Source organism: Nuphar pumila, chromosome 12, assembly GCF_984573655.1.
Source record: "Nuphar pumila chromosome 12, dmNupPumi1.hap1.1, whole genome shotgun sequence".
NCBI classification, from domain to species: domain Eukaryota; kingdom Viridiplantae; phylum Streptophyta; class Magnoliopsida; order Nymphaeales; family Nymphaeaceae; genus Nuphar; species Nuphar pumila.
Genome location: NC_143260.1, coordinates 1,203,405 through 1,225,763, shown reverse-complemented (window position 1 = coordinate 1,225,763; position 22,359 = coordinate 1,203,405). Strand labels below are relative to the sequence as shown.

The window sequence follows — 22,359 nt, the reverse complement described above, 5'->3', positions numbered from 1 at the left end:
ATACAAAAGGTCCAATAATGAACCAAATAACACAAGCACTTAATGTGCAAATTACACAAGCGCACTATATGGTGAATGCCAAAAGGCAAAAAGAATATTATTAAGGAGAGAATATGTGAGAACTCTTGCTTACAAGAGGGGGGAAGTCCCCTTTATATACAAAAAGAGAAGGCTAAAAAAAGGGGGCCATTGGGGCTCCCCCTAATAGACGTTGGGGAGCCCCAACAGTCATTAATATGACCATTGGGGACCCCAACACCTATTTAGGTAGGACCCCAAATTGATGCAGGGCGGGATGGACCCAGGCCCTACCCCAAGACCTGTGACCCGGATCCAGATCCATCAAGAAGAAGACCTGGATCTCGTCTCGGGTCCATGATTGGATCCGAGACCCGGATCCGCCAGCTGAATGGTTAAAACCCTCTCCTAGGGTTTCACGAAGGGGAGATGACAGTTTTCCCTGACAGCAGCCTTATTCTTCAGCAGTTCCTTGTCTATGTTTTCCTTATCATTGTTTATTCTTTATTGCATTAGTTCACGTACTTTTTTTTCATTCAGTCTAATGTCTTTTATCTATTGAATCCATTATTTTCAATAAAAAGAAGCAAACCCACTGATTTCCAGTGGGCATTTCTCTCCCTTTCTGAACATCGTTCGACCACCCACATCAGATCAGTGCAATCAGTCGGTTGGTGTTCGCTGCCAGCATCACCACTGCGTCAAAGTGGTATCAGAGCCAGCGCCTTTCCCCTCGTACGCAAGATGGCTTCGGAGGTGAGGGGCGATCCGGCGACGACGATCGAGCAGGAAGATGCCGGCAACGCAGATCCGATGCTGTGGATGATGGAAGTGATGACGAAGATGCAAGAGAACGTGTTGCGTATCAGCCGTGACGTGGCCGGAATATCACGCCGACTTGATGGGGTCGAAGATAGGGTTGCAAGGATTGAATCACCGGCAGCGACTCCCACACCTTCTACACAGCAAATGGATCTGGTTAGGGGTGGCGGTACGGTCGTCCTCGTGGAAGCGGTGGCTGACAATCCAACCCAACCAGCTATTCAGGCTGCCGCACCACCAGAAAATGCAGGAAGGGGGCTGCACAGGTACGCCGACCTCACGTCGCCCCACCCCGAGGTACCACTGATGCCCTGTGGTGGGGTAACCACTCGGTTGGGGGAAAAGGGGGGTCCCAGTGGCCATGTGGGTGCGACTGCCTGGCACCGACCCACGCAGCAGGGGCTGCAGGTCGGGCATGGCATGCGTGGCCCGAACATAAGGCCGGACCAGATTGAAGAGGGGCTCCCCAACCGCAGTTTGGGTGCGCCGTCCTGGCAGGGACCCACGCAGCAGGGGTTGCAGGGCGGGCACGGCCCGCGTGGCCCGGCTGTGCTACCCAGTCAGGCAGCCATCGCACCAGACGTACCCCGGGCGGGGGAGGGTCTGTCGACTTTCCCAGCACCTGCGCGCGGGGGAAATGTCGCAACCCAACCGCAGGTTCGGGGGCCTGATTTTGCTTGGACTGGGCCTGACCTCTCAGGGTCCGGTCTGGATCCTATGTTAATTGGGTCCGGACCCGGTTATCGAGGACCACCCTTTGGGTTCTCGGGAGCGGGTCCGGGTCTCACACCCTCCTATCCAGCCTACCCAGTTGGGTTCGGTTCGCAATTTCCTATAAATCCGACCCAATCCGTTACTTTTGAACCCCAAAATGGATCCTATACCGACCAAAACTTGTATCGGACCCGGGCGGAGCTCCAGTTTGATTTTGAGCCGGGTCAAAACCAGACCCATAATCGTATGGATCGGGGATTGAGTTCAAACCACGCCTCTTACCCCCACAACTCAATTCCTGACCCAACCTATCCAAATCTGGGTCCGACGAATAGTCTAGGATTAGGCCCGATCCATATCCCGTCGGGCGAGTCATCTCAGTCCAATACCAACCCAACCAAATACCCGAATCAGAACCAACCCGGTAACCCAACCCATGTCCAAAACCCAATACCATACCCTACCCAATACCATTATCCTAACCCGACCTATAACCCAAACCCATACTATCCAATTCCTACCCACCTAGGGCCCGAGACCCGACCGACCCTTCCACCTATCGCGGGACCACCTGTCATACCGGTCCCCAAATGTGGGACACAGATGGCTCCCGCTCATGGGCCAGCCAGACCGAGGCAGATTCAGCAGGGACCGGCACGACCTGAGCGCCGTCCACACGTCATTGGAGTCGCACAACACCAGCAGCCAGGCGAGCAGAACCGCGATGATAGAGCAGTGTGGGACGATACTTTTTGGGATGAATACCCTGCAGGCATGGTGGGGGTCCGTCAGCAGAGAGCACCAGAGCGCCCCTCCACGTATGGGGTGAAGTTAGAGCTTCCAGAGTTCGCAGGCCGGTTCGATGCAGAGCAGTTCTTTGATTGGTCATATGCCGTCCAATTCTTCTTCGACTACCACGATGTCGCCGAGCACCGTCGTGTCTCCCTAGCCTCTACTCGATTGAGAGGCCTAGCGCAGACATGGTGGGTTGAGATGCAGCGGTCAAGGGAGCGACAGGGATTGGAGCGTGTACAGACTTGGGAAGAGATGCAGCGGTTGATGCAGTCTAAGTTCGTGCCGTCAGATCATGCCGAGAGAGCCTACAAGGAGTACCTGACCCTGCGTCAAGGCACCAATACCGTGGCGGATTACACTGCGGAGTTCCATCGTCTTTCCCTACGAGTGCAGATCGAGGAGACAGCCCGCCAGCAGGTCACAAGGTATATTTCTGGTCTCCATCCTGCTATTTCTGACGACTTCAGTTGTATCACAGTCGAGTCACTGGATCAGGCAAGTAGTTATGCTATGAATGTAGAGGAGAAATTGAAAAGGAGGCAGGAACATAGGACATCCCGTAGTGATCAGTCCAGTCAACCCAAGTTGATTTTTCCAACCAGGGGAGCGAGCTCCCCTAGGAAAGAAGACTCAAAGTCCACCCAAGGAGTCGACCCTAGCAAACCCGATCAGTCTGGACCCGCGTACCACACCAGATCCAAGAGTAAGCCCAATGAGTCCATTGTTCGTTGTTTTAGGTGTCAAGAGTTAGGTCATATTGCGTCCAAGTGTCCCACCATGAATAAGAACACTCACCTAGCAGAGGGCATTGTTGAGTCTGCGTCCGATAGTGAGAGCGAGGGTGAGTCGCTTGTTGAGGGGAATGACGAGGTGAAAGTTGTAGAGTTCAATGGCAGCATCGAAAATTTGTTAACCATCCGTCATGTGTTGACCACATCCCGAGAGTCGGCCCCCACAAAATGGTTACGAAATAATATTTTTAGAACCCGGTGTAACTGTGAGGGGCGTGCGTGTAATGTTATCATTGATACTGGAGCGTGCGAGAATATGGTGTCCGAGAGTGTCGTGTCCACCTTGAACCTAAAAACAGAAAAATTGTCCCAACCTTATAAAATGGCATGGTTCAAGAAAGGCAACGAGGTGCCCATCACCCTGCGTTGTCTAGTTCGGTTCTCTATGGGGACCTCGATGAAGTGTGGTGTGATGTGGCGCCCATGAGTGCGTGTCACATCCTATTGGGACGTCCCTTGGCAGTTTGACCGTAAGACCATCCATGATGGCCGTAGGAATACGTACACATTTGTCTTTCAGGGTCATAGGATAGTTCTCCTTCCCACCAAGGAGACCGGGTTGCCCCGGCTAGCGGGCCTATTTGACCGATCTTCCCTCCTTGGGATGCCCGAAACTTGGCACTTTTCTCCTACATTTAAGATGTCTGATCTATATGCTTACTGTGGAGACAACAAGTCGTCAGAGCCGACTTCTTTCCCACCAGGGGAGAATGATGCAGGGCGGGATGGACCCAGGCCCTACTCCAAGACCTGTGACCCGGATCCAGATCCATCAAGAAGAAGACCTGGATCTCGTCTCGGGTCCATGACTGGATCCGAGACCCGGATCCGCCAGCTGAATGGTTAAAACCCTCTCCTAGGGTTTCACGAAGGGGAGATGACAGTTTTCCCTGACAGCAACCTTATTCTTCAGCAGTTCCTTGTCTATGTTTTCCTTATCATTGTTTATTCTTTATTGCATTAGTTCACGTACTTTTTTTTCATTCAGTCTAATGTCTTTTATCTATTGAATCCATTATTTTCAATAAAAAGAAGCAAACCCACTGATTTCCAGTGGGCATTTCTCTCCCTTTCTGAACATCGTTCGACCACCCACATCAGATCAGTGCAATCAGTCGGTTGGTGTTCGCTGCCAGCATCACCACTGCGTCACAAATGGTCCCAAAAAGGAGGCTAATAAAAATAAATAAATAAAAAATACAACTAAAAGAAAAACAAAAAAATTATATATAATAAATCAATTATATAGTGAAAAGACCAAAATACCCATATCGGGTATTTTGGTATATATCTATATTTTAACATCCCTCCTCAAACTTTACTGGGAGAAAACCGAAAGTTAAGGAGAAACAGAAAGCGAGGAGTTGAAAGCGCTTTGGTGAAGAAGTCAATCAACTGATATTCTGATGTGACATAAGGCAACCTAATCGTTCCTCTTAGGTGTTCATCTTGAACATAGTGACAGTTCATTTCAATATGCTTGGTGCGCTCATGGAAGGTATTATTGCTTGCAATGTAGATCACACTTTTATTGTCATAGCACATCTTTGAAGGAGTTGAGATGATGACCTCCATATCACAAAGAAGACTTCTAAGCCATACAATCTCCATGGTTGTAGTCGTCATGGTACGATATTCAGTTTTTGTTGATGACAAAGATACTTTTTGCTACTTCTTGCACCTCTAAGAAATAAGCGAATCCCCTAAGAAAATATAAAAATCAGTAGTTGAGATTCGATCATTGAGATTATCTCTCCAATCTGCATCAGTATAAGCAGTTAAATCAAAAGATGAAGAAGAGGATAAAAAAAGCCCTTTTGAGATAGTGTTCTTAATATATCGCACAATTCTCATGATAGTTGCCATATGAATTATCGTAAGAGCATGCTGAAACTGACTTACAGAATGAACAACATGAGCGATGTCCGATCAGGTGATAGACAAATAAGTAAGCGATCCAATTAATTGTCAATAAGGAGTAGGATTATCAAGTAGAACACCATTTTCAAGTCTTAATTTGACATTTATGACTTCAGGAGTTTCTACTTTTTTATCATCTAAAATCCCCAACTTAGCACAAATGTCCACAACCAGCTTCATTTGAGATAGAATGTATCCTCTCTGTGAATAAGACACCTCAATACCTAAAAAATACCTTAGAAAACCCAAATCAGACATATCAAAAGTTTACTTTAACATAGACTTAATGTCATTTACTCCCTCTTTGTCACTTTCTGTGATAATCATATCATCAACATAAAGTAGAAGAATTATAATAGAATCACCTGTTTTCTTAACAAAGAGACCAGTGTTAGTATATCAAGAGACAAAACCCAAATTAATTAAGACATTACTAAATTTATCATACCAAGCTTTAGGAGCTTGTTTAAAACCATATAATGTTATCTTTAGTTTTAAAACTTTTCCATTTAAATTCATGCTAGGAGGATCCATATAAACCTCTTCACTAAGATCTCCATTTAAAAAGACATTTTTAACATCAAGTTGACAAATATACCATTTTTTAATAGAAGAAATAGCAATAAGGGCTCAGACACTTGTCATTTGAGTTATCGGGTCAAACGTCTCATCATAATCTACCCCATATTCTTGAGCATATCCTTTGGCTACTAATCTAGCCTTATATCTTTCTAAGGATCCATCACTTTTCGTTTTTACCTTAAAAACCCATCTACATCTTATGGGTTTCTTTCATTGAGGAGGATCAACAATTTTCCAATTTTGAGCTTTCTTAAGTGTTTCTCTCAAGTACATTAGTATAATTAAAGATATGTACGAAGAAGTAGTAACCAATGTTCGCACTTGTGGAGGGGTAACAAACAATTTTCCTATAACGGTTGGGTTACATCAAGGATCTACATTAAGCCTTTTCCTTTTTGCTATAGTGATAGATGAACTTACGAGATCAATTCAAGAAAATGTGTCGTGGTGTATGTTGTTTGCTGATGATATTGTTTTGATTGATGAGTCTAGAGCTGGGGTTAATGCTAAGTTAGAATTATGGAGACAGACTTTGGAAGCAAGATGTTTTACGTTGAGTAAGAGTAAGACAAAATATATGGAATGTCGGTTTAGTAAGCAACGAAGTAGTGATGGGAGTGTAGTGAAGCTTGGTGAGCACGAAATACCGGTGGATGATTCTTTCAAATATTTGGGATCTATCATTCAAAAGAATGGAGAAATTGATGAAGATGTAAATCATAGAATAAAGGTTGGGTGGATGAAATGGAAGAGTGCAATTGAAGTGTTGTGCGATTGTAGAATGTCATTGCGGTTGAAGGGAAAGTTTTATAGACGACTATTAGGCCCGCTTTACTATATGGTACAGAATGTTGGGCTACCAAGAGACATCATATTCAAAAAATGAGTGTAGCTGAGATGCGTATGTTGAGATGGATGTGTGGAAATACAATAAAAGATAAGATTCGGAACAAGGAGATACGTAAGAAGGTAGGCGTTGCACCCATTGAAAATAAGATGAGAGAGAATCATTTACGGTGGTTTGGACATATTCGGCGAAGGCCTAATGATGCTTCAGTTAGAAGGATGGAGAAATGAGTAAATATATTAGTTAAAAGAGGTCGGGGTAGGCCTAGGAAGACATGGACGGAGGTGATAGGAAAGGATATGAATGCTTTGAACCTCACCGAGGGCATGGCATTGGATATAAATGATTGGAGGAGAAGGATTCATGTGGAAGACCCAAAATGATTTTCTTTTTCGGTTCATATCGCCGACCCCAATTGTTTTGGGATGAAGGCGTAGTTGTTGTTGTTGTTGTGAGCTTTCTTAAGTGTATTAAGTTCATGTTCCATAACTTTATTCCATTGTGCATATTGTTTGGCATCATTATAATGAGATGATTTATAAAAGGAGTGGAGAACTAATAAACAAGCTCTAAAATATGGTTTAAAAGATTCATAAGACACAAATCTATTTGGTGTGTTAGAGATACGACTTGACCTTGTTTGAGAAGATTCTTCTAAAGACATATTTTGAGAAAATTTGTCAAAAACACATGAATGATAATTTTCACTTCTTCTAGTATAAACTTGAGTATTATTTGTTACATGTTCATTTACACTTTCATGAGAGTCATTTCTTTCATTGTTAAAAGCTTGTTCATTTTGATTTTCAACATCATCGAAAGGGATTTGATTCATCTTTTCGAGGTAGTAAATCAAATAAGAAAGAATAATCCATGTTTTCTTTTGGTTCATCATTTGCAAAACCGTTTTCTTCTTCAAGAAAAATAACATCTTTTGAGATATAAAGTTTATTATTTGATAAGTCAAAACATCGGTATCCTTTTTGTTTTTCACCATATCCTAAGAAAACACATTCAATAGCCTTTGGAGAAAGCTTAATAGCTTATCATTTTTATGAGTAAGAACATAACATTTACAACAAAAAATTCTTAGCCTTTTGAAATCCGAAGACATATTATAAAGTTTTTCAAAAGAAGAAACATTTTTTAAAGATGACGAAGGAGTTTTATTTATTAGATATGTTGAAGTTAAAGCGGCTTTAACCCAAAATGATTTTGGAATATTTTTAGAAATTAAAAGAGTTTTAGTTGTTTCTATTATATGCTTATGTTTTCTTTTCACAAGACCATTTTGTTGCGGTGTGTTAGGACAAGATCTTTGATGACAAAATTCATTTTGTTGTAAATAAGTTTGAAATTCATTTGACATATTTTTCTCCTGAATCCGATCTTAAAATAGATAAATTACTTAGAAATTGATTCTTAACTATTGCATGAAATTCTTTAAAGACGGAGAACACATCAGATTTTCGATTTAGAAAGAAGATCCATGTGTATCTAGTGAAATTGTCCAAAAAAATACATAATATGAAAAACCTCCCTTAGACATGATAGGAGAGGGACCCCAAACATCGAAATGAACCTATTCAAACGGCCGTGTAGAGACAAAACTTCGTTGAGGAAATGGAATGGCTTTTAATTTACCAAAGATGCAATCTTTACAAGTCATAACTTTTTCATTACAAGAATTTCCCAGAAAAGAGAAAAGAGACATCTTTAAAAATTTCGGATGGCCAAGTCTCTTGTACCAAACTTCTATATTTTTTGAATTTTATAAAATTACAAAATGACTTGGATGGTAGAGTCAAAAAATTCATAAAATATAGATCGCCCCTCGTATGGCCTTGCCCAATCAGCTTCCCTAACTGGAGATCTTGTACGGTGCAATCTTTAGGTGAGAAAGATACTTTGCAACCATGATCGATAATTTGAGAGATCGAAAATAAGTTTAAATTGATTTTTGGAACCACCCTTATTTTTGGAAAAAAAAAATCTTGAGAATGTTTTAAATCAAGTGTTCTAATGTTTTCAATTTTTAAAGAAGTCCCATCGGCCGTTGAAATGTAAGATGTTGTGGAGGTGGAATAGACATTAAAAAAGATGTTTTTATGTGGTGTCATATGAAAAGAAGCACCAGAGTCCAAAATTCACATACCTGGAGGAGATGAGGAAGTTACGATGGTGACACCTGAAGTAGAGGAACACTTAAGAAGATGTTGAAGTGCCTCCGAGATTTGATTTAGAGTATCTTTAATGTCTCCTCCATTGTTGTTCACTTCTTTATTTTGAACATTTTCACCAACCGCGACCACCTTTCCTTTAAGCTTAGGGCAAACTGGTTTAATATGTCTCAGTTCATTACAATAGTGACAAATAACACCCTTTTTAAGACCATTATTTTTGGCAAAGTGGGGAGATCTTGTAATGAAAAGAGGCGGAAGCACCAATAGAGCAAAAGGTCACTCTTTAAGAGTGACTACTAGAGCCAAGAACACAAACACCAAATGTGCACACACACAACTCACAAATATAGAAAATGACTTAAAGTCATAAGTTGGATTTATTGAAGAAAGGAAGAGAAGGGTGTAAAAACCCATACCTTTAAGAGGGGAACACCTCCTCTATTTATAGAGGAGGAGGGCATTAGAAGGGACCACAAGGGGGCTCCCTTGTAGTCGTTGGGAGCCCCCAACGGTCAGAAATCTGACCGTTGGGGCCCCAACGACTACAAGAGTGGGGCCCCTTGTGGTTCAAACAAAAGACAAAAAAGAAAAAGAAAAAAAAAGGGAAAAAAGGAAAAAGAAAAAGAAAAAGAAAAAGAAAAAGTAAAAAATATAAAAAGTACATTTTGCTGTTTTACAAGAATACCCCTATCGGGTATTTCACTAATATGTATATATATACATATACTTATATATATACGAATGTATATATATAAGTATATGTATATATATATATATATTAACACGCCCCCTCAAACTTTACGGGGAGAAGACCGAAAGTTTGCTAAGGAGGAACATAAATCGTAGAGTTGGGAGCGCTTTGGTGAAGAAGTCAGCTAGTTGATACTCTGAAGTAACATATGGTAATGAGATAATCCCTCTGAGGTATTCGTCTCGAATATAATGGCAATCCATTTCGATATGCTTTGTCCGCTCATGAAAGGTGTGATTGCTGACAATGTATATCGTACTTTTGTTATCACAGCAGAGCTTGGTAGGAGTGGAAATGAGGACACCCATGTCAGCAAGGAGACTTCTGAGCCATACGATTTTCATAGTTGTCATTGCCATAGCCCGATACTCAGCTTCAGTAGATGATAAGGAGACCTTCTGCTGCTTCTTGCATCTCCACGAGATAAGAGATTCACCTAAAAAAATACAAAGACCCGTAATTGAGATACGATCATTGGGATTTCCTCCCCAATCAGCATCAGTAAAAGCAGTCAATTCAAGAGATAAGGAAGAGGATAAGAAGAGTCCCTTGGAGATGATATTTTTGATATATCGCACAATTCTCATTACGGCCGCCATATGAACCGTGGTAAGTGCGTGCTGGAACTGGCTCGCTGCATGAACCGCATGAGCTATGTCAGGACGGGTGATGGATAGATAGGTGAGGGATCCAATTAATTGATGGTAGGGAGTTGGATCTTCAAGAAGAACACCAACTTCAAGTCTTAGTTTCGCATTGATAACTTCAGGAGTCTCAACTTTCTTTTCATCAGATATTCCTGATTTGGTACAAATTTCAACAGCTAACTTCATTTGAGATAAGATGTATCCACGTTCGGAATAAGCCACTTCAATTCCTAAAAAATATCGCAAATAACCAAGGTCAGACATATCAAATGTATCTTTTAGCATAGACTTAACATCATTTACTCCTTTTTTGTCATTCCCAGTGATGATCATATCATCAACATACAGCAGAAGCATGATAATGGAGTCACCTGTCCTTTTAACAAAGAGAGCAGTGTCAGTATAGCAAGAAGAAAAACCTAAATTGATTAATACATTATTAAACCTGTCATACCAAGCTTTAGGAGCTTGCTTAAGTCCATATAAAGCCTTTTTTAATTTCAAATTTTTTTCATTTAAATTCATACCTGGAGGTGGTTCCATATAAACTTCTTCATTTAAATTGCCATTCAAGAAGGCATTTTTAACATCAAGTTGAAAGATAGGCCATTTTTTAACAGAAGCTATAGCAATAAGGGCTCGAACACTAGTCATTCGAGCAACTGGGGCAAAAGTTTCATCATAGTCTACCCCATACTCTTGGGCATATCCTTTGGCAACCAACCTAGCCTTATACTATGTCACATGGGTGCGGGTGCGGGTGCAGGTGCGACACGGGTGCGGCGCAATTTCAAATATTTTGGACACGGGGACTCGGCTATATATATATATATAAGACTCAGTCAAAGTTGTGCCCATTAGGGGACAGGTGATGAGTTGTGAAGGCATTCTGTACACTTTCTTCGTACAAGAATAATTCACTTTTGGGCACTTTCTTCATACACTGTAATAATTCACTTTCTTCATACAGGAAAAAACCACAAAAACTTGAGTTGTGCCCATTCTGTACTTAAAACTTGAAAGTGTACAGGTTTTTTTAGTTGTGATGGGTTTTTTTCCTTTCAGCTGTAGCCCAGAAAATTTAAAAAAAAAAATTCAATTTTTTTTTCCAAAAAATAGACCAAAATGACCCTGGGTGCGTTGACCACACCCAGGGTCGGGTTGACCGAGTCCGAGCCGCACCCGTGTCGGTGCGTGTCGACGCAGGTGCGGCGACCTTGGAGCCGAGTCCGTGTGACATAGGCCTTATATCTTTCTAATGAACCATCACTCTTAGTTTTTACTTTAAACACCCATCTATATCCAATGGGTTTCTTGCCATTGGGAGGATCAATGATTTCCCAAGTTTGCGCCCTTTTAAGGGCATTAAGTTCAAGTTCCATAGCTTCATTCCAATGAGCATATTGTTTGGCATCATTGTAATGAGATGGTTCGTGAAAGGAGTGAAGAGCAAGAAGACATGCTCGATAATTAGGAGAAAAAGAGTCATAAGAAACAAATCTATTTGGTATCTTGGGAATGCGATTTGATCTTCTTTGAGAGGTTTCTTCTATCGACTCACTTTGAGAAAATCTTTCAAGAGCACACGGAGGATTTCTTTCATTCCTTCTAGAGTAAACTTGTATTTGTTTAGACGCATTTTCTTTTAAGTTTTGATCATTATTTGGATGTTCAACAAGATCTTCATTAAGAGATTCACTAGGATCAACATAATCATCTATGATGTTTTCTTGAGGTAACAAATCAAATAAAAAGGAATAGTCAATATTCTCATTTGGTTGATGCGAAAAACCACTTTCTTCTTCTAGGAATGTGACATCTTTTGAGATATAAAGTTTATTCTTAAGAATGTCAAACCATCGATATTCTTTTTGTTTTTCGCCATATCCTAAGAAAATACATTCAATAGCCCTAGGAGAAAGTTTATCATTTTTGCGAGTTAAAACAAAACATTTACATCAAAAAATTCTTAATCTTTTATAGTCGGGAGGCATGTTGTAAAGTTTTTCAAAAGGAGAAAGATTTTTCAAAGAGGATGAAGGGATTCTATTGATGAGATATGTTGAGGTTAGAACCGCTTCGGCCCAAAAGGATTTTGGGATATTTTTTGAAATCAATAATGTTCTTGTAGTTTCTATTATGTGCCTATGCTTTCTTTTCGCAAGACCATTTTGTTGCGGAGTGTTGGGACAAGAACGTTGATGACAAATTCCATTTTCTTTTAAGTAATTTTGAAAATCATTAGACATATATTCACCTCCCGAATCGGACCTAAGAATAGATAGATTTCCCAAAAATTGATTTTTAATCATTGCATGAAATTCTTTAAAGAAGGAAAAGACTTCGGATTTGCGACTTAGGAAGTATATCCATGTAAATCTAGTGAAGTCATCAATAAAGACCACATAATACGAAAAACCTCCTTTAGACAAAATTGGGGAGGGTCCCCACACATCGGAATGAACAAGTTCAAATGGCCGAGTGGTAAAGTAACTCCTTTGAGGAAATAGAATAGCTTTAGATTTCCCAAAAATGCAATCTTTACAAGTCATGTGATTGTCTTTACAAGTATTGTTCAAAAAAGGGAAAAGAGACATTTTTACAAAATTTGGATGACCAAGTCTCTCATGCCAAATTCCAATACTTTTGTTTTTAACAAGATTGCAAGATGACTTAGATGGAAGCGTCAAAAAATCCATAAAATAGAGATCACCCCTTCTATGGCCTTGCCCAATCAGCTTCCCTGACTGGAGATCCTGCACAGTGCAATCTTTAGGTGAGAAAGAGACTTGGCATCCATGGTCGGCGATTTGAGAAACGGAAAAGAGATTTAAATTAATTTTTGGGACGACTCTTACTTTGGGAACAAAAAAGTTTTGAGATTTTTTGAAGTCAAGAGTTCCAACACTTTCAATTTTTAATGACGTTCCATCGGCCGTTGAAACATAGGAGGACATGGGTTCGAAAAAAACATTTGAAAGGGAGGTTTTATGAGATGTCATATGAAAAGAAGCACCAGAGTCTAGTATCCACATACCTGGAGGTGATGAAGAGTAGGCGATGGCGGCTCCGGATGTTGAAGGAGAAGACTTGAGAAGATGTTGGAGAACTTCGGAGATATGATTGAGAGTTTCTTTGATATCTCCTTCTTTGGTACTTTCTTCCTTCTTTGGAGAGCTTTCTCCAACCGCGGCAACCTTACCTTTAAGCTTAGGACAAACCGGTCTAATGTGCCCCAGTTCATTACAATAGTGGCATATAATTCCCTTCCTAGGCCCATTACTATTTTTGTTAAAGTGGGGAGGTCTATAAGCTTTAACATTCGATCCGGGCCTATTAACGGCCAAAACTTCATCACTCCTAATGCTCAAGCCAAGTCGAGTTTCTTCTTGACATATCTCAGCAAGGGCATCTTCAATAGGTAGGGCTTTGCTTCTATGGAGAAGAGATGCCCTTACTTGTTCAAATTCCGGGCGAAGTCCATGAAGGAATTGGAAAAAGTGCTCCTTTTCAATTTGGTCCCTTCTAAGTTCAATATCTTGTGGAGCAACCCATTTGGGTTCAAGAAGGGCAAGCTCATCCCAAAGAGGGGTTAGAGAGATAAAATAGTCCTGAACACTCATATCCATTTGTTTGGTGGAACGAATTTTTTCTTGACAAAAAAATTGCCGAGCAAGATCCTTTTGGGTATACATACCCTTAAGGAAAAACCAAGCCTCATTGGCCCTTCTAAATTTGGCAATATTGGCACAATTTTTAAGGTCTACATTGTTCATAAACCATGCTAAAATTTTGGCATGGTTACTTTCCCAATCCTCAATTTTGGATTGATGTTCATTAATGGCTTTCATGCGCTCATCGCCATCTAAAGCCTTTTCAACTTCATTTTCAATTTTGGTAAGAACAAGAGAGGGTTCGGGAGTAGTTCCCATAACAAAGCCCCAAAGTTTCCTACCTCTTAGATGATTTTCCATAGCGAAGGCCCACATGAGATAGTTGGACCCATTTAGCTTGAAAGAAAGCTCCACTTTAGAGTCACGTTCCATCGGCACCAAATATTCTTCCTTTTTTCAAAACTTTGAGAGGCACGCGTTCCAAGATGACAAAGGAAAAGCCCAATCACCAACCGAGCTTTGATACCATGTAATGAAAAGAGGCGGAAGCACCAATAGAGCAAAAGGTCACTCTTTAAGAGTGACTACTAGAGCCAAGAACACAAACAGCACACACACAACTCACAAATATAGAAAATGACTTAAAGTCATAAGTTGGATTTATTGAAGAAAGGAAGAGAAGGGTGTAAAAACCCATACCTTTAAGAGGGGAACACCTCCTCTATTTATAGAGGAGGAGGGCATTAGAAGGGACCACAAGGGGGCTCCCTTGTAGTCGTTGGGAGCCCCCAACGGTCAGAAATCTGACCGTTGGGGCCCCAACGACTACAAGAGTGGGGCCCCTTGTGGTTCAAACAAAAGACAAAAAAGAAAAAGAAAAAAAAGGGAAAAAAGGAAAAAGAAAAAGAAAAAGTAAAAAATATAAAAAGTACATTTTGCTGTTTTACAAGAATACCCCTATCGGGTATTTCACTAATATGTATATATATACTTATATATATACGAATGTATATATATATAAGTATATGTATATATATATATATATATTTTAACAGATCTATAAGGCTTAACATTGGATCCCGACCTAGTAACGGCCAAGATCTCATCACTTTTATGAGTCATACCAAGACAAGTTTCCTCTTGGTATACTTCGGCAAGGACATCTTGAATAGGTAAGGCCTTGCTTTTATAAAGAAGAGTTGCCCTTGTTCAAAGTCCGGTCTAAGACCCTGAAGAAATTAAAAGAAATGTTCTTTTTCAATTTGTTCTCTTCTCAATTCAATATCTTCCGGAGCCACCCACTTGGGATCAAGAAGAACAAGTTCATCCTAAAAGGGAGATAAGGCACTAAAATAATCTCAGACACTCATGTCCCCTTGTTTAGTGGATCTAATCTTTTTTTGACAAAAAATTTGTCTAGCTAGATCTTTTTGTGTATACATACCCTTAAGAAAGAACCAAGCTTCATTAGCTCTTCTAAACTTAGCAATGTTGACACAAATCTTTATGTCAACATTGTTCATGAACCACGTCAAAATTTTGGCGTAGTTATTTTTCCAATCTTCTACCTTTGTTTGATGCTCATTAATTGCTTTAATGCGATATTCACTATCAAGAGCCTTTTCAACGCCACTTTCGATCTTGGTGACCTTCAATGTTTGTTCAAGAGTGGTCCCCATCACGAAGCCCCATAGTTTCTTTCCACGAAGATGGTTCTCCATAGCCGACGCCCACATCAAATAATTTGAACCGTTGAGCTTAAAGGATAACGTCGGGGAGCCCCAACGATCATTAATATGATCATTGGGGACCCCAATGCCTATTTAGGTGGGGCCCCCAATGGTCCAAAAAAGGAGGCTAATAAAAATAAAAAATAAAAAATACAACTATAAAAGAAAAACATAAAAAATACATATAATAAATAAATTATACAGTGAAAAGACCAAAATACCCCTATTGGGTATTTTGGTATATATATATTAATGTATATATAAATATATGAATATATATATTTTAACATTGGTATCTTCAACAAATGAGCCTTAACTCTTGTGTAAGATCCAACAAAATCTCTTTTACAAAGCTTGCATCGAAATCTCTTGTTTCCACCACCTCCTTCAGTTTTTGCAAGCTTATTTACATGTGCCCATAGTGGCTCTCCATCATCACATGTTGCAGCTAAAGAACTTGAATCAACACTCCCACTACAACTACCAGCAACACTAGCAACAAAACTCACATATGAGGATGAAGATGACGCAAGTCCTTTCCCTTTATCCGTCATTTTTGTCCTGAAAAAAAATGTTATATTAAAATTAATTATGCACACAATCAAGATTGAAAATATTGAGTGCAAGGTCAATAACATATACAATAGTAGACTAGTAATAGTACCGTACGTATAAATAAATACCAAAGGGTACAACAACAACAACAACTACGCCTTCATCCCAAAACAATTGGGGTCGGCGATATGAACCAACAAAGAAAATCATTATGGGTCTTCCACATGAATCCTTCTCCTCCATTCATTTCTATCCAATGCCATATCCTCGGTGAGGTTTAAAGCATTCATATCCTTTCTTATCACCTCCATCCATGTCTTCCTAGGCCTACCCCGACCTCTTTTAACTAATATATTTTTCCATTTCTCCATCCTTCTAACTGGAGCATCATTAGGCCTACGTCGAATATGTCCAAACCACCGTAAACGATTCTCTCTCATCTTATTTTCAATGGGTGCAACGCCTACCTTCTTACGTATCTCCTCGTTCCGAATCTTATCTTTTATTGTATTTCCATACATCCATCTCAGCATACGCATCTCAGCTACACTCATTTTTTTAATATGATGTCTCTTGGCAGCCCAACATTCCGTACTATATAGTAAAGCGGGCCTAATAGTCGTCTATAAAACTTTCCCTTCAACCGCAATGACATTCTACGATCGCACAACACTTCAATTGCACTCTTCCATTTCATCCACCCAACCTTTATTCTATGATTTACATCTTCATCAATTTCTCCATTCTTTTGAATGATAGATCCCAAATATTTGAAAGAATCATCCACCGGTATTTCGTGCTCACCAAGCTTCACTACACTCCCATCACTACTTCGTTGCTTACTAAATCGACATTCCATGTTTTCTGTCTTACTCTTACTCAACTTAAAACCTCTTGCTTCCAATGTCTGTCTCCATAATTCTAACTTAGCATTAACCCCAGCTCTAGACTCATCAATCAAAACAATATCATCAGCAAACAACATACACCACGACACATTTTCTTGAATTGATCTCGTAAGCTCATCCATCACTATAGCAAATAGGAAAGGGCTTAAAGCAGATCCTTGATGTAACCCAACCGTTGTAGGAAAATTGGTTGTCACCCCTCCACAAGTGCGGACATTGGTTACTACTCCTTCATACATATCTTTAATTGTACTAATGTACTTGAGAGAAACACCTTTCTTCATCATTGTCCACCAGAGAACGTCCCTAGGTACTCTATCGTAAGCCTTCTCCAAATCAATAAAAACCATATGCAAATCTTTGTTCGTCTCTCTATTTCTCTCAATAAGTTGTCTAAGAAGATGTATAGCTTCCATAGTTGATCTTCCAAGCATAAAACCAAATTGATTCTCCGATATCATGACAATCTTCCTCAACCTAGACTCAATCACCCTCTCCCAAAGTTTCATAGTATGACTCATGAGTTTTATACCACGATAGTTTGTGCAATCTTGTATATCACCCTTATTCTTATATAGAGGCACCAAAGTACTCTTCCTCCACTCATTAGGCATCTTATTTGTCCGCCAAATCTTGTTAAAAAGATTTGTCAACCATTCTAAACCTTTCTCTCCCAAGCATTTCCAAGCCTCGATAGGTATACCATCTGGGCCAACTGCCCTTCTTGATTTCATTTTCTTCAAAGCCTCTGCAATTTCTTTCTTTTGAATCTTGCGCATGAAGGCACGATTCATCTCATGAAAAGGAATTGAAAAGTCTCCAAGATCCTGAGCATGACTTTCATTAAATAGCTTATCAAAATAATCTTTCCATCTCTCCTTAATCTCCTCATCTTTGACTAAAACCCTTTGCGTTTCATCTTTGATACATTTAACCATACCCAGATCCCTCGATTTCCTATCTTTCATCTTTGCAAGCCTATAAATATCCTTTTCACCTTCTTTGGTATCCAACTTGTCATAAACCTCCTTATATACCTTATGCCTCACATTCTGAACTATTTTTTTAGCTTCCTTCTTTGCTATCATATACTTCTCCAAATTCTCATTATCATGATTTTTACTTAGATTTCTATAACACTCTCTTTTAACCTTAATAGCTAATTTGACATCCTCGTTCCACCATGATGTATCCTTACCTAGCGGTGCACCGCCTTTAGACTCACCCAATACCTCCTTAGCCACCTTTCTCATGCCACCCGCTATCTTATTCCACATAGATTCTGAATCCTCCTCGAGACACCAATCAACTTCCTTAACTACCCGCTCTACAAACATTCCTTGTTTAGCTTCTTTCAGTGCCCACCACTTAATTCTAGGATCTATCATATGTCTATCCCTTTTGCGGTATTGTCTAATTCTAAGATCTAAAATTAAGACTCTATGTTGTGTAGCTACACTTTCTCCCGGTATAACCTTACAATCGATGCAACAACCCCTATCTCTCTTTCTAAGTAGGAAAAAATCTATCTGACTCGTATTAACCCCACTTTTAAATGTTACTAAGTGAGACTCCCTCTTCCTAAACCAAGTGTTTGCTAAGATCATATCATAGGACAAACCAAAATCTAAAATCCTTTCTCCACTTTCGTTTCTTTCTCCTATACCATAGCCTCCATGGATACTCTCAAATCCATCCATACTAATGCCTACATGCCCATTAAGGTCACCGCCGATAAAAAACCTTTCTCCATAAGATATCCCTTGTACTACTCCATCTAAATCTTCCCAAAATTGGCGCTTAATGGAATCATCTAAACCTACTTGAGGTGCATAAACACTAATAATATTAATAATATTAATAATATTCGTACCTAATACTAATTTAATAAGTAAAATCCTATCACCCTTCCTACGGACCTCAACTACATTATCTATAAACTCACGACTCATAACAATCCCTACTCCATTCCTATTCCTATTTATTCCTGTATACCATATCTTATATCCCCAAGGTTCTATCACTTTTTGCTTTCTCACCTACCCATTTGGTCTCTTGTAGACATAAAATATCAATCTTTCTCCTACACATAACATCTACTAACTCTACCAACTTACCAGTTAAAGATCCTATGTTCCAAGTGGCTAACCTAATTTTATGGTCTTGGACTAACTTCTTTACCCCCACCCGTCCAACAAAGTAAGGGAACCCTTGCCTATTTGACACCACACCCGGGCGTCGGTGTGACGCGTCGCTTCTGAGCGACGACCTAGCAACCCTTGCCCATTTATCACTGCCTCCGGGCCTATAGAGTACAACGTGTCGCTCAGTAGGGAACGCCCCAACGAAATTCTCATATTGGTTCATATTCATAGGGTATGACTAGGTTTTTATGCTGGCTGTCACAGGCCTACCGCAACCCTCCTCCTTTATCCGGGCTTGGGACCGGCAGTGTATAACTAAACAGTTATACACATGCGGAGTTAAATAAATACCAAAGGGTACGAGAAAAATATATAACAATAACATTAATGCAACTTGATCTATCTAAGTATTTAACTAGTAAGTTAGTAACAAAATTTTAACAAATTTTAGGCAGTAGACTAATATGTTACTAAAATTTTAACTAGTAACAATAACAAATGTTAAAAATATCTAAGTATTTAACAATAACAATAGAATAGTAGACTAGTAGGAACTAGTAAGTTAGTAATAAAAATATGAGCATTCAACCAAATTTTAAGTATCAAAATTAGTAATAACAATCAAATTACCTAACATCAAGTCATCAACAAATAATACACGTTATAAGCAACCATATGTCATAGGAAAAACTCGGTTCGGCTTGGCTGGGCTTGTGAAAACTCAGTTCTGCCATTATGTTTTGCAAAATGGCTGCTTAAGGCAGCAAAAAACTTTTTGACAGACCCCCACACGGGCCATACGATTAGGATTCGAACATGCAACGTCCCAACAGACATATTGTGTATAATATATCTATGTATAATGTTTATATTACATAGTTTTTACATGTAAATTACATAGTTTTTACATGTAAAAACTCTTAAAAGATAGATTTTTAAGAAAACGAGTCAGTCAAACTGACTTTTCCCTAAAATGGGTGATTTTTTTTTCAAAAATGGGCTTGTTTAGCCGAGATTGAGAGAGAGAGAGGTACACAATAAGGGAGAAAGAGATTGAGTTGAGAGAGAGAGGCACACAGTATGAAAATGGGGAAAAAAGAGAGAGAGGTAGCCGAGAGATTGAGAGACTAGTGGAGAGAGAGATTGAAGGAGAGAATGAGAGAGAGAGAGTACCTTGGAGATGGAGAGGAAGTCACGCTCGCTGGACGATATCAGCTAGTAGGCATCACCGACGTCAGGATGTCGCAGCTCAGTAGCATTAGGAGACAGAGGAGAGAGGGCAAAACTATTTTTCCCTAATCCTCAAGCCCATTTCATCGGGCGATCTTTTTTTTACAGTCCAAGAGTTGAACATATATGACCCTGGGTGCATTGACTGCACCCAGGGTCGGGTTGATCACACTGGGTGCTGCACCTGCACGTGCACCCACGTCGCGTCGACGCGGGTGTGGCACCTGGTTGGCCGAGATATAGTTTCCAAGTCACTCAGTTGTTTTTTCGGTTATATGGCTAATCAAAAGGCCTATGAGTGTCTATGATCCATCCAGGAATCAAGTGTTACCCTGATACTCCTTGAAGCATGTTCCAATCTCTTGGATTTGGTTATATAGTTTTGTTTTTTAAGGAACAAAAAAGACTACTAATGTAATTATTTATAATCCAAGGGAAAAACCCCTCGTCACTGACTTCACATTGACTGGCCTCTGGTTGGTAAAACCCTTGAGGTCCCCCCATCCACCGAGAAGTACACCCAGCTTCGACCTTGTTCCAAGGGTTGCCACTGGTAGGTTTTGAACTTGTGACGTCCCATCAACTTGGTGACGTTCACAAGTCGCCCCTACCACATGAGCGGAGCCCTTGTGGGCTATTAAGATATAGAAGTCCATGAAGTTGGGTGACAAAGTGTCACCAAACTCCATCTTTCTATGCATTTGGTTTAGGAGAAAAATATAGGACCTGACCACAGAGATTAACTGTGGGCCATCTAGTAGTTACACAAAGTGTTACATCAGCCAATATAATTTTGTGGAACTAGGTTGATTTTTCAAGAACAGTGCTTGAAGGCAATTGTTCTTTTTCTTCCTAAACGCCTTGCAGATAAAAGCCAGCATTTCTGTATAAATTTCCAGCATCTTTTTGGAAATTTTCATGTCATACCCTTTACCCATGCCTGTACCTATGTGACAAAGATTTTCATTAGGTATGGAGACGAGTACTCGTAATTATTATGTTGTGGTGTCTACCCTTTGGGACAAGTTAGCATTTGGGTACCCTGCCCAAATTGGGTCAGGCTCTGGCTGCAATTTGCAGCCGCAGCCCGAATAAAGTCGGGCCGGGCCCGACCCGATTAGATAATTGGGCTCTAATCAGGTCAGGCCCTTGTGTAAATTACACAGGGGTCGACATGCCCGACCCTTAACTGGGTCAGGCCCAAAGGGTCTGGCCTGAGTCCGGCCCGAGATTGAATTGGGCCAGGCTCAGGCCAAGACATGGGTTGTGCCTGTCAGGCCCTAATCGGGCTGGCCCGATGGCCACCCCTAGTTAGCATCACCTAAACCAAAATGGTAGTTGTCCTAAAGATACCCTGTGTAAGCTTCTAACAGGACCTAGACAAGAGTCAAGGCTTTGTACATGCCAATGCATTTCTTCTCCATGAACCTACTATTCCATCAACTCTTGGGGTTTTGACAAATGATCATAAGGAGACTCAGCTCAAGACTGTACGAACAAGTAAAGAAAGTTTAAGATACTCTGTTCAAGTCTTCAAGTAGCTTATAATTTCATTTTGTTCCCACTCTTTTTCAAATTATTCAGTCTTGATTTGTAAGGTCGAATAAAACTGTTTGATGGGAGGCTTTTTGCATCCTAACTCCACTTTTCCAATAGTCACAAATCTCGTTCTTGGGAAGATATCTTTAAGGGAAAATCTCCTGATATTTTGAAAAGATGAGATATTCTCAAGAACTCGGTATATATAAATATTTAAATATAAATATAAATATAAATATAAATATAAATATAAATATAAATATAAATATAAATATAAATATAAATATAAATATAAATATAAATATAAATATAAATGCAAATAATTTCAAATACTACGCAAAAAATGCTTTTATCAAGTTGCTATCGGGTTTAAAATATGATGTTTTCAAAATAGGTGATAGTTTGAAATTCAATTTTTTTGTATAATGTTATCCCTTAAAAATATCACAGTAAAATTGCAATATTTTCAAAATATCAGTGATATTCGTTGCTATGTTTTTTCTAAAACAAAATGATATCTGTTCCTTTCTATGTAAATATTGGACCTGTTTGCAAATTTTGTTTTAATT

At 39.9% G+C, this 22,359-nt stretch overlaps 1 protein-coding gene across 1 annotated transcript in view; it reads left to right on the top strand.

Annotated features, from left to right (window-relative positions):
- Positions 1 to 22,359, top strand: part of LOC149819586 (putative apyrase 6) — a 55,239-nt gene that overhangs the window by 5,314 nt on the left and 27,566 nt on the right. The gene's annotated exons all lie outside the window — the stretch shown is intronic.